Here is a 12662-nt window from a genome sequence, read left to right on the forward strand (position 1 = left end):
ACGGCTAACATAAAAAAAACATCATTTTAAAATATAAATTTAATAAAGAGAGTTGCCACCATAGATTTTTTTGAAAAACTATAAAAGACTTAAGAAATGGTCTGCAAAATTAGATCAGATTTGGAAATTGGTTATGTGTGAGGAAGATATTAATACTTCACTCGTCTGTCCTAAGATGGTTCCTTCTAATCAAGTGTGTAAAACTAATGTAATTTTAAAATATTTGTTTTTCAAAAAAAAAAAAAAAACAAAACATAACATACTAATATGAATGAAGAAAACATTTTTTAGATTTTATATTTGGATCCGACAAGGTATTTGACTTTACTCTTACATATTCTCGTTCAAGATGAGAGAAATTAGGATTACGTGGTTCTCTTTTAAAAACAAATTATTAAAAAGTTCAATTTGATTAATATCATTTTTTTATTTTTTATTTTAATATATAGGTATTATTTATCAAGTGAATATAAGACTCAACATGATAAAGATTTGCCATCAAAGCAAGTTCGTCACTATACATGATGATTAAAATTTATTTAAGAAAAATATTTAATTATCAAGCAAGTCCGAGACTGGACATGACAATCAAAATTAGTTTAAGAAAAAATATTTAATTATCAAGCAAGTCCGAGACTAGACATGACAATCAAACTTTATTTAAAAAATAATTATTATTATCAAACACATTAGAGACTAGATATGATAATCAAACTTTATTTAAGAAAAAACATTTAATTATCACGCAAGTCCGAGACTAGACATGATAACCAAACCTTATTTAAGAAAAATATTTAATTATCAAGCAAGTCCGAGACTAGACATGATAATCAAAAATTATTTAAGAAAAACATTTAATTATCAAGCAAGTCTGAGACTAGACATGATAATCAAACATTATTTAAAAAAAACATTTAATTATCAAGTAAGTCTGAAACTAAACATGATAATCAAACATTATTTCAGAAAAAGATTTAATTATCAAGCAAGTCTAAAACTAGACATGATAATCAAACATTATTTAAGAAAAACATTTAATTATTAAGCAAGTTCGATGATAATCAAACATTATTTAAGAAAAACATTTAATTATCGAGCAAGTTCGAGACTAGACATGATAATTAAACATTATTTAAGAAAAACATTTAATTATCAAGCAAGTCCGAGATAATTAAAGTTTATTTAAGAAAAACATTTCATTATCAAGCAAGTCCGAAACTAGACATGATAATTAAAGTTTATTTAAGAAAAACATTTAATTATCAAGCAAGTCCGAAACTAAACATGATAATCAAACATTATTTAAGAAAAAAATTTAATTATCAAGCAAATTTAAAACTAGACATGATAATCAAATATTATTTAAGAAAAACATTTAATTATCAAGCAAGTTTGATGATAATCAAACATTATTTAAGAAAAACATTTAATTATCGAGCAAGTTCGAAACTAGACATGATAATCAAACATTATTTAAGAAAAACATTTAATTATCAAGTAAGTCCGAGACTATACATGATAATTTAAGAAAAAAACATTTAATTATCAAGCAAGTCCAAGACCAGACATGATAATTAAAGTTTATTTAAGAAAAACATTTCATTATCAAGCAAGTCCGAGACTAGACATGATAAATAAAGTTTATTTAAGAAAAACATTTAATTATCAAGCAAGTCCAAGACTAGACTTGATAATCAAACATTATTTAAAAAAAATATTTAATTATCAAGCAAGTCCAAAACTAAACATGATAATCAAACATTATTTAAGAAAAAGATTTAATTATCAAGCAAGTTTAAAACTGTAACGTCTCATTTAATTATTAAGCGAAATTAAAAGAAACGTCACACAAAATAGTAATGTAGAGTAGTCCTGGGGTCCTTAACACAACCCCTACAAACTGGACACACCACGATGCCAACGAAAACCAGATAAAAGTCTAACAAAATGAGAGTAGAATAGTAAAGCATAGAGCAATACATGGGTCATAGCCCTAAAGAAAACCCATGAAGAAAAATAAACATAAAGTCCAGCCCAGGTGACTAAGCAGCAGAATCGCCATTTCCTTGCTGACCGCGGGAACCTCGCCCATCTGCTCCCATCAATTAAATTGATGATCATCGCAAGAAAGAATAGCCACATACAAGACAACCATACAACAAATCGGGTAAGCTAGAGCCAACAACATTTTCATCATACAGTCAAATATACTTTCACCATCCAATATCCATACAACAACCAAGCATGTTATGACTTTTCAATCAATACACTACGACTCGACTTGACTCATCCGGATACGTATAACCTGGTCGGATTCAGCGGATGCTCGCACTTGTGGTGGATACCTCTACTCACCCCCGAGCTGCTCACCCCCGAGCTATGTGTTACAAGTGTTACAATGAATCAATTTCTCTCACCACAAGGTTAGCCCTTAATGAATTTCAGGCCTCCTGCTACTCTCACCACAGGAGTCAGTCCGCTCTAGATGAGACTAATTGACTCCTTAGAGTGTCAGGATGCAACCTTACCTAGTTATACATATGGGGCACCACCAGGGACACCCACTAACAGGGGCCATGGAATTACGTCCTGACCACTGAAGCGCGACCCTGAAAGTCTCACCTAGAGACTCCAAGGAATTACGCACTGACACTGACCAAACATAATCACACAGCCAAATAACATTCATCATGCATGTATACGTTCGTCATCCTAACCTTTAAAACCAACGCCTTTCATGTTCCAGGCCCAACTCATTTCCACTCATCATAAACCATCCATGCATAAGGATTCCCAACTGATCTCGTTATCATGTCTCTTTAATACCAACCATATCATGCTCATTTCATGCCAAGGATTTATTCAAGTTTGTCATTCATAAATTCATACACCCTCTCACACATTCATATTATACCCTACATGCCATTATACAATAATTCCATCAATTTCATACCAAACACAAAAGAGAAAAGGAGTAACCACTCAACCAGCGCATACCCTCGCCCAAACTCGTCGCTCAGGCCAAGGGGTCTCGCTCAGGCGAGAAGGACTCTCGCTCAGGCGAATTCCCCTTCGCCTAGGCGAGAGTTCGATAACACAGACAGAAACAAACCAGCTCGCTTAGGCGAGCTCACCTCGCCTGAGCGAGATAGACCCTTGCTCAAAAATCAGATCCACCCGCCTGGGCGATAACTCGCGCAGAAGGTCTGGGCTCGCCTTCATCAGACTCGCTTAGGCGAGCCCAACTCGCCTGGGCGAGATTAACGGTTCTCGCCCTAATTCGCCTGCAACATATGTGTTTTTCCAAACCAACAAATCATGCAAAGAACTCCACGCATCAAAACAATGATTTATCCATTCAAACAACAAACAAGCTCAAGAATAGTCCACAAACAATATAACTCGAAATCCTAACTTCCCGTACCTGAAAAAGGGCTAAGAGCGAGGTGCGTCTCCAACAACGGAACGCGAAACTCCAAAGGCATATTACTGAGCTGCGGGACAGATGCGGAAGAGTATACGTAAGCCTACGACGAACCCCTACTGGAAGTACAAACATAAAAGCGGAAGAAAAACAAGACCTGAGGTGTAGAGCACTTACATGAAGCTAGGAAACGTAACTGAGCTCATTGGTTCAAGGTTAGGAGTAAACCCTAGTAGAGAAAAAACAGCAGCCGCTATAAGGATTGTGAAAGTTCTGTGTTACCAAAATGAGCACAAGGTTAGGGTTGGTAGGTTAGGTCTGACCCTTCCTCTTTGGGCTAGTCTTTAGGCCCATAAGATTGGGGCAGCCCTTAAAATAAAAGGGACAAAATGAAACGGGCCTTACAAAAACTAGACATAATAATCAACGTTATCTAAGACAAACATTTAATTATCGAGCAAGTTTAAGACTAGACATGATAATCAAACATTATTTAAGAAAAACATTTAATTATCAAGCAAGTCCGAGACTATACATGATAATCAAATTTTATTTAAGAAAAAAACATTTAATTATCAAGCAAGTCCAAGACTAGACATGATAATTAAAGTTTATTTATGAAAAACATTTCATTATCAAGCAAGTCCGTCCGAGACTAGACATGATAATTAAAATTTATTTAAGAAAAACATTTAATCATCAAGCAAGTCCAAGACTAGACATGATAATCAAACATTATTTAAGAAAAATATTTAATTATCAAGCAAGTTCGAAACTAAACATGATAATAAAACATTATTTAAGAAAAAGATTTAATTATCAAACAAGTCTAAAACTAGACATAATAATCAAACATTATTTAAAAAAAAAACATGTAATTATCAAACACCGATGATAATTAAACATTATTTAAGAAAAATATTTAATTATTGAGCAAGTTCGAGACTAGACATGATAATTAAACATTATTTAAGAAAAACATTTAATTATCAAGTAAGTCCGAGACTATACATGATAATCAAATTTTATTTAAGAAAAAAATATTTAATTATCAAATAAGTCCATAACTAAACATTATAATTAAATTTTATTAATTATCAAGCAAATTCGAGACTTGACATAATAATTAAAATTAATTAAAAAAATTATTTAAAAAAAATATGAAAATATGAAACCGCAAATAATAAACTTTTAAAGAGTTAAAATATCATAAATCCAACCGAAATATAGATGTAAAAGAGTGATGAAGTATAAGGAGAGATAACTAATGGCTTAATAGCCATTATACAATCATAATTTTATATACTAAAGCTTTATAATAAAACAACACTGTAACTTGCTAGGTCAGGGGGCCATGTTAGTATACCTGCACCCATTATATATATATATATATATATATATATATATATATATATATATATATATATATATATATATATATATATATATATATGTATGTATGTATGTATATATTTGAATCATTAAGTTCAAAATAAACACTGCCGATGAATTTGAAACAAAATGCTTTAAATATTAAAGATCACATGCCCCTATAAGTTTTCAATGCGAATCCGCTGCCAATTTTACATATACCCGACAACCAGTTCAGAATTCATAATCAAACCCATAATACTCAAGAAAATTCAACATCAACAATGAAAATTCATCTCAGCATCCTCCTATAGCTAAAAATATTCATACAATCAACACTCTAAACCAACTTCAAACCACCCAAAATCAGAGTTTAACTCACTATTCAATTCTGTATAATATCAGAATCAAATACAAATGTAAGCTAATAAAACAAACCCAAAACTATGAATTCAGTTACATTTTTTATCCAGTAATGAAATGGTTACATACCCAAACGTATACACAGTCAAAATCCAATTTCCAAACATTCAAATTATTTAGAAAAATTACACAATTTCATCAATTCCGTTCCTGAACCGAACAGTATCACCTTAAGCTCCATTTAAAATATCATTCCTTGCTAAATTCAGTCACAATGCTCACTTCCAAATGAGACACAAATCAGAGAAAAATTAATAAACCCAAAGATCATAAAACGCACAAACAAACAGTTTATCGATTTCAATCATAGCAACTCGAACACACACCAAGCAAATCAGTAGACTAATCAATTCCAATCGATTTAAACAACGCCTAATCCAAAACAAATTACAATTAATGTTCAAGCTATGGGTCCAGAAATGAACAAGATGGAGACAGATGGGAAGGAACAAGACTGAAAAAACACAATAAACACATCAATTGAATTACTCGTTCAACACCAAGATCGCAAACTCCAACCTCAAGGCTAATGAGTAGCCACCCCATCGCAGCAACTTGGTTCCAGCACTTCACAACTCAAACAATCTCACAGATTCTTAGTATGAAATTCAAATAAAAAAAACAGAGAAGAGAAAGAGAACATAACAATACCTCCGCGATTCTGATATGGAAGATAGACAGAACGGTGACACAAAGCAATGACAAACGCAATCTCGTGGTAGCTCTCTAGCGGAATGCTCCCCCTCAGTATCGTTCCTCTTCTGCACCCGCGTTCTCCTCTTTTCTCCTCCTTCAATAGACCCAAAAACTCCCTAAAACCTCTCCATTCTGCTTTTTATATTGTTTTTCAGGTGAATGAAACGGTAGCTTGTTGGCCAAGTTGGTTACTGATACGTGTGAATATGCGTGCGAGAGAATTGGAAATGGCAAGTTTTCCAGAATTTTCATTCTGTTGGGAGCGTGCCCTCTTATATTGTGTTCCGTTTGTGAGGAAGTAGCTGAATCATCATGAACGTGTGGAAGGTGCATGAACGTGAGTTGGTGAGTGAGCTTCCGTTACTGAGGTGTGCGTGAATTTTTTTTCGGCGGAGTGTGTTAAGTGTCTGTGTGAGTGTGAGGTCTGTGAGATGAGTGCGGTGAGGTTTTTAGTGTGAGGTGCAGGTTTAATGCGTGAGAGTTTGAGTGATGTGTGTACGGGTTAGGTGAGGTGTGAGGTTTGTGAGAAGAGTGTTGCGCAGTGCGTGAGTGCAGGTTAGGGTTGGTTAGGTGCGGGTGAGTGGTGAGAGTGTGAGAATTAGTGGGGGGTCTTTCTTCCTAGACCTCGGAGCATTTGTTATGCATCTCCGAAATTTTTTTAAATTCTCAAAATATCTTATCACTATTTAAAGAAACTCATAGATATCACACTTTTAAAAATATTTTCGGATATCAACTTTCAAAAGTCAAAATATATTATTGAAAGTCAACTATCAAAAATCAAAATATATCACCGAAAGTCGACTTCCGAAAGTTAAAATATATCACCGAAAGACGACTTCCAAAAACCAAAAATCATTACCGGAAGTCGACTTCCAAAAATAAAAAAACATTACCGGAAATCGATTTTCGGAGGTAAAAAAATTAAGTCAATTTTAAATATTTTTATTTCCTTTTAAAATTTATATTTTCTAACTTTTATTTTATTTTATTTTATAAAACACGTATTAAAAATTATAAAACATATATATTTAAAAGAAAAATTTCTTTAAAAAATAAAAAATAAGTAATAAAAATGCTCAATAAAAAATTGAAAAATAATTTAAATTAAAATAATAAAACTTTAAATATATATATATATATATATATATTTATATATTTCTGTTTTTAGTTCAAGTTTACCATTTTAATTTAAATTATTTTTCAATTTTATTTTTAATTTTATTTTATTTTTTAATATTATTATATTTATTTTATTTGAATTTTTTTATTTTATTTAAAATTTAAATATTTAATTTTAATCAAATTTTTAAAATTTTTTCAATTATATATTTTTTTATATTTTTAAATTTAAATTTATTTTTATATAATTTATTAAAAATTAAAAAAAATCATATTTAAAATAACATATATAAATAATGAAATTTAAAATTTAAAAAACACGAATATATATATATATATATATATATATATATATATATATATATATATATATATATATATATAAATATATATATATATATATATATATATATATATTTCTATATATATTTTCTTTTTTATCTTTTTCTTAATTTAAAGTTTTATTATTTTAAAATGAATTTAAATATTAAATAAAATTAAATGAAGCAGAATAAATTTTTTTGTTTTTTCTTTTTTTAATTTAAAGTTTAATATTATTTTAATTTTACTTATTTTTATATTTATATTTAATTTTCAGTATATTAAATAAAAATAAAATTATATATACATATATTAATATTTTTTTAAATATATATTCAGAAAGATGAAAACATAAAAAATAAATAAAGTATTAAATAATAAACTAAAAAAACAATTAAAAGTTAAAAAATATAAATTTTAAAAAGAATTAAAAATATTCAAAATAAAATTTGTTTTTTGACTTTTGGAAGTCAATTTCTGGTAATGTTTTTTTACTTCCGGAAGTCAACTTTCAGGAATATTTTTTGACTTCCGGAAGTCGACTTCCATTGATAATTTTTGACTTTCGGAAGTCGACTTCCAGTGATACATTTGGACTTCTGGAAGTCGACTTCCGGTGATATATTTTGACTTTCGGAAGTTATGTATTTTGACTTCCGTAAGTCGACATAATTTTGGGGATCTGGTATTTGCGGGTTTCCTTAAATGGTCAAAGGATTTTTTGGGAATTTAAAGAAATTTTGGAGGTGTAGAAGAAATTTTGGAGGTGTAGGAAGAAAGACCCTTAGTGGGGCGTGGGTTGATGTGGGTGCAGTGAGGTGAAGGTTTGTGGGCCAACGTGGAATTAAGTGATGCAGTGAGGTGTGATGCGTATTAATGTGTGTTGTTGGCCATGGTGAGTAGGGGTGTTATCCGGCCCGCCAGCCCGACACATAAAAGGGGGTCGGGATAGGGTTTTCAACCTGAAGACCCGTTATACTCCGACCTATTTTCTGTTCTGTTCTGACTAGGATGGGTTGGATCGGGCCAACTTGCAATCCATTTCACTACTAACAACATGTGTTTTTTTCTTTTTGCTCTCCACTCCAGGTTAGTACTATGCTACTTTCAATTTATTTTTCTGGTTATGTTATCTTGTTTGTGTGCGAGTGCGAGAGAGAGTTCTGGCACACTTCTTCTCCTTCATTACCCGAACCCAAGCACACTCTTAACTCAAGCATATTTTCTTCATCTTCTTCTCCTTCATTGAAGCCCGTCTGTACCGACTTCCATCTTCTTCTTTGATTCTTATATCTGCAACGACAATCTCGCACAACGGGAGGGGACACCGCTGTTGAACCTTGTGTTCGACGATCACCAATTTCAGTGACGGTGAAGGCTGACGTGGTGGAGAGGTTGGTTCCTTTGTCTTGAATTTGCCCTAATTTTTTCAATTCCTCTTTGTCCTAGTTGTTTGATTGAGTGTAACTTCCCAATTGATCCTTGGTTTGCCCTAAATAATGCAAGATTGGCCCTAATTTTTGTCTACATTGTTTACTCATTTCATTTGCAGTGAAAAACAGTAGCAAACAATTTGGGTTTGTGGAATTACGACACAAATTGGAATGTGCTTGAAACTATTGGAGGGTCCCAAGGTATGGGCTATGGTCAACTGATATCGACTATTGCCACAATGTGTTGAAGCACTTATTTGTACTTCAAGTTATAAGCATGACTTTTGTGAAGGTAATTTTGTAATTTAAATTCACTAAATATTTTTGTTTTTTGAACTCAATTTTCATATCCTAACTTTTTCTTTTATTTACGTGTCATGTTTACACAAGATAATGAAGTACCTGACACAATCACACATGGAACATTGGAGTGAGCTTCTTCCATGGGTGGTTCTAATACTCTTGGCATTGGAGAACATGATGACTGCTGATTAAGTTTCTGTTGATGTAATTGTGCATTGTTTATGATGACAACCCATTTGATGCATCTCGTTTTGCTTGTAAAATTGGTGTAATGTTTATGATGTTAAATATTTAGTTTATGTTGGTTGGATTTAAATTACATGGGATAATAGAACCTACACTTTTTGTGGTGTTATTGGATTGGATAATAGAATAGAAACTGCAGGTTGTGGTGTTTTCGTATGCATAGTTGTCAACTCTAGTTATTGTGGTGTTTTTGTATGCATAGCTATCAACTCTAGTTTAGGGTTTTCTTCCTGCACCCCCAATATTTCTTCTACACCTCAAATTTTTCTTAAAATTCGAAATTGCCCTTTGACTATTTTAAAATTTTAAATCAATTACTTCTCTCACTTCCCTCTCTTATTTAATGAAAACTACTTATCACTCTCTTTTAACCTAAACCTAGCCACAATCCTCACCTCACCCCTCAAATCTCTGCCTCACTCTCCTCACTCTCTAAGGTCCCCGTCAGGCCACACTCCTCTCTATTTTTTTCTCTAGTCTCCCTCTTTCCTTCGTCATTCCTCTGTATTAACAGGTAATCATATCTCTTTTTAGTTTTTCATTTTTTGTGTTGTTGCTACCATGTTTGTCATGCATCTATAGGTCTAAACATTTTTTGTGTTGATTGAGCATAGATATGTGAGTGAAACGTAAACCACAAACCGGAAGTCAACTTCCACAAGAGATTTAATTTCGAAAGTCGACTTTCGTAAGCCATAAAATGATGGAAGTGGACTTCCGTAGATCACCATGAATAGCATAAAATTGGCACTTACGGAAGTCAACTTCTGTAAGCCATCAATACTAGAAGTCGACTTCCGTAATTAAAACTAACTTTTGTAGTTGTGGTGACTTCCGTAGGTGTGACTTCCGTGATTGTAGTTGTCGACTTTCGTAGTTGAAAATGACTTTTGTAAGTGGAAATGACTTTCATAATAAGAGATGAGTGATTTAGTGACCTCCGTAGGAGGTGTGACTTCCATAGGAGGCATGACTTTCGTGTGTGTCCGGAAGTGGACTTCCGTAGGTGTGCAAAAATTATCACCGGAAGTCAACTTCTGTAAGCAAGTGGCAACTTTCGTAAACATGTTGTAATTTTTTTTACTTAATTTTAATGTAAATAAGTTTTGATATTAATTAATTATAATTTTAATTAATTATAATTTAGAATAATTAATATTGTAATTATTTACAATTTTGAATAATTTTAATTTTAATTAATTCTATTGTTGATTAAATATAATTTTAAATAATTATAATTTTGAACAAATTTATTTTAAATTAATTTTAATATTAATTTAATTTTATTTAATTAATTAAAATGTTGATTAATTTTATTTATAATTAATTATAATTTTGAATAATAATAATAATAATAATAAATTATAATTTTGAATAATAATAATAATAAATTATAATTTTGAATAATAATAATTATAATTAATTATTATTTTGAAAAATTATAATTATTATTATTTATAATTTTGGATAATTTTAATTAATTATATTGTTTGAATAATTTTATTTTTAATTAATTAGAATTATAATATGTTTTTAAATTTGTTAATTATAGACATGGATAGGACAAGAGGAGCATTTGTACGTCATGGTGGCTCAAGTTCTTCACATGTTGAGGCTTCTGAGCAGGAGCTTAGGCAGAGTTACTGCATCTGTTCGCATAAGAGGTACGGGTCATCATAGAGATGTTAAAGTAGATCTGTCTAATATATCTTAACCAAGAAAGAGATCTGAACTGGTTATTGAGTGTTTAACTAATTTAAATTGAATCTTGAAAGTTTCTTTAACTCTTATGACCTAATTAACCAATTTTATAGTTCTATGTAAAGCAATCAAGAAAGCTGTAAAAGAAGGGAGAAACCAAGAACACAACAATTTATACTGGTTCGATTCAAGATGAATCTACGTCCAATCTTCTCCTAAGTAAACCCACTTAGGAGGATTCCACTAAATCAAGAGAGATTCAAGAATTACAAGAGCATCTATATAATTCAAGACCCTAAAGACTAAGGAGTTTGATCTACAAATCAAGAACTCCCCCTAGGAGCAATGCATCCACACAATTGCACTTAGACTTTCACTTTACACAGTGAAACAACTATAATCAGAAGTACAATAGAAAAGAACCAAGGAACGAATACACCTAGTAGTTGTGCAGATTTGTCACTTGATTCCTAGATCCAAACTTGATCTACCAAGGTTGAATCCACCATCATTCTTCTTGAAGCTTTACTTGAACGATCTCACAAGAGTGCACAAGAACTCTGTAAATCTCAGAAGGACAGTTTCTCAAAATGTTTCTCAGGAATTCTGTAACTTTTCTCTCTGCGCAAAACTGATTTCAAAAACTGGTTTTATACAGAGTTCTTTGCAGTCATTAATGGATTAGGAATTTACCTAATAGATTATCGTGAGTGTGTTTTCACTGCATTAGTGCAATACTCTCAGCTAATCTATTAGTTAAGTAGCTAATCTAATTATGAATGCACACTCAAGAGTTTGATGGTTGATACAATTCAATGCAAACTTGTTTTACATATGATATTTTTGCTCTAAAGCCCTCATGCACAAGCTAACAAAGCAGGACTAATCCTAAACTAGTAATTCACATGATGCGTAGCCTTGGACATGATCAAAACCATCTTCATTTGAGTTGAAATAGCTCCCCCTTTCAACAAGAGAGAGTGGTCCATCATCTCATGGGGAAGCGCGTTCATGAACTGGTCATGGAGAAGTTGGTCCATCATCACCAGCTCCTATTAATATTCATGAGGAACAAGAAAATATAATTCAGCATGAGGAGGTTGTTACAGCTCAGGACCATGATGTTTTAGGAGGATTTCCTGGAGGGCCCGAGGATACGTTTTTGTTGACTCGATTCGCTGATCATGTCGCATGTGCTATTTAGGATGGCCAGGTTAATATTGTACTTTAATAATTTATTTGTTGAAATTGGTGGATTAATTTAAAATATTTGTCTAATGGTTTTTATTAGGACTGAGTGGAAATGAAGTTAGTGTCTCATGGCAAGAAATTGAAAAGATTCGGAGTTTGTCATGTAGTTGTTGAGCCATTTGTTCAAAATTCAGGGTTGATGCCACTATGTGATATAATATATGAATATCCTGATAAGGGTCTCATACTAGCTTTTGTTGAGAGGTGGCATAGAGAGACCAGCAGCTTTCATCTTCCTTTTGGAAAGATGAGCGTGACATTAGACGACGTCTTTGTCCTTCTCCATTTGCCTATAATTGGAGAGCTTTTTATCAATGAAGCATTAAACTACGATGTTGCTCTTGAGTGTGTGATTAATCTTTTAGGCGTTG

The 12662-nt window shown here is 31.9% G+C and overlaps 2 long non-coding RNA genes across 3 annotated transcripts; one reads left to right on the plus strand and one right to left on the minus strand.

The window, feature by feature from the left end:
• Window positions 1-1640: 1640 nt before the first annotated feature.
• LOC114170434 (uncharacterized) lies at window positions 1641-3753 on the minus strand. The gene is made up of 3 exons (XR_003601071.2): window positions 3602-3753; window positions 3425-3494; window positions 1641-2092 (listed from the first exon to the last, which is right to left on the minus strand). It is a non-coding gene; the product is annotated as an uncharacterized LOC114170434 (long non-coding RNA).
• A 4529-nt stretch (window positions 3754-8282) lies between these two features.
• On the plus strand, window positions 8283-9495 carry LOC114179272 (uncharacterized). 2 transcript variants are annotated; one of them, XR_003603450.2, is made up of 4 exons: window positions 8283-8446; window positions 8609-8751; window positions 8910-9082; window positions 9181-9495. It is a non-coding gene; the product is annotated as an uncharacterized LOC114179272 (long non-coding RNA). The 2 variants fall into 2 exon arrangements; XR_003603449.2 differs by lacking the exon at window positions 8283-8446 and having other exon boundaries at window positions 8459-8751.
• Window positions 9496-12662: the final 3167 nt, after the last annotated feature.

Source organism: Vigna unguiculata, chromosome 1, assembly GCF_037176805.1.
Source record: "Vigna unguiculata cultivar grain cowpea cultivar isolate G323 ecotype 2 chromosome 1, ASM3717680v1, whole genome shotgun sequence".
Lineage (NCBI taxonomy): Eukaryota > Viridiplantae > Streptophyta > Magnoliopsida > Fabales > Fabaceae > Vigna > Vigna unguiculata.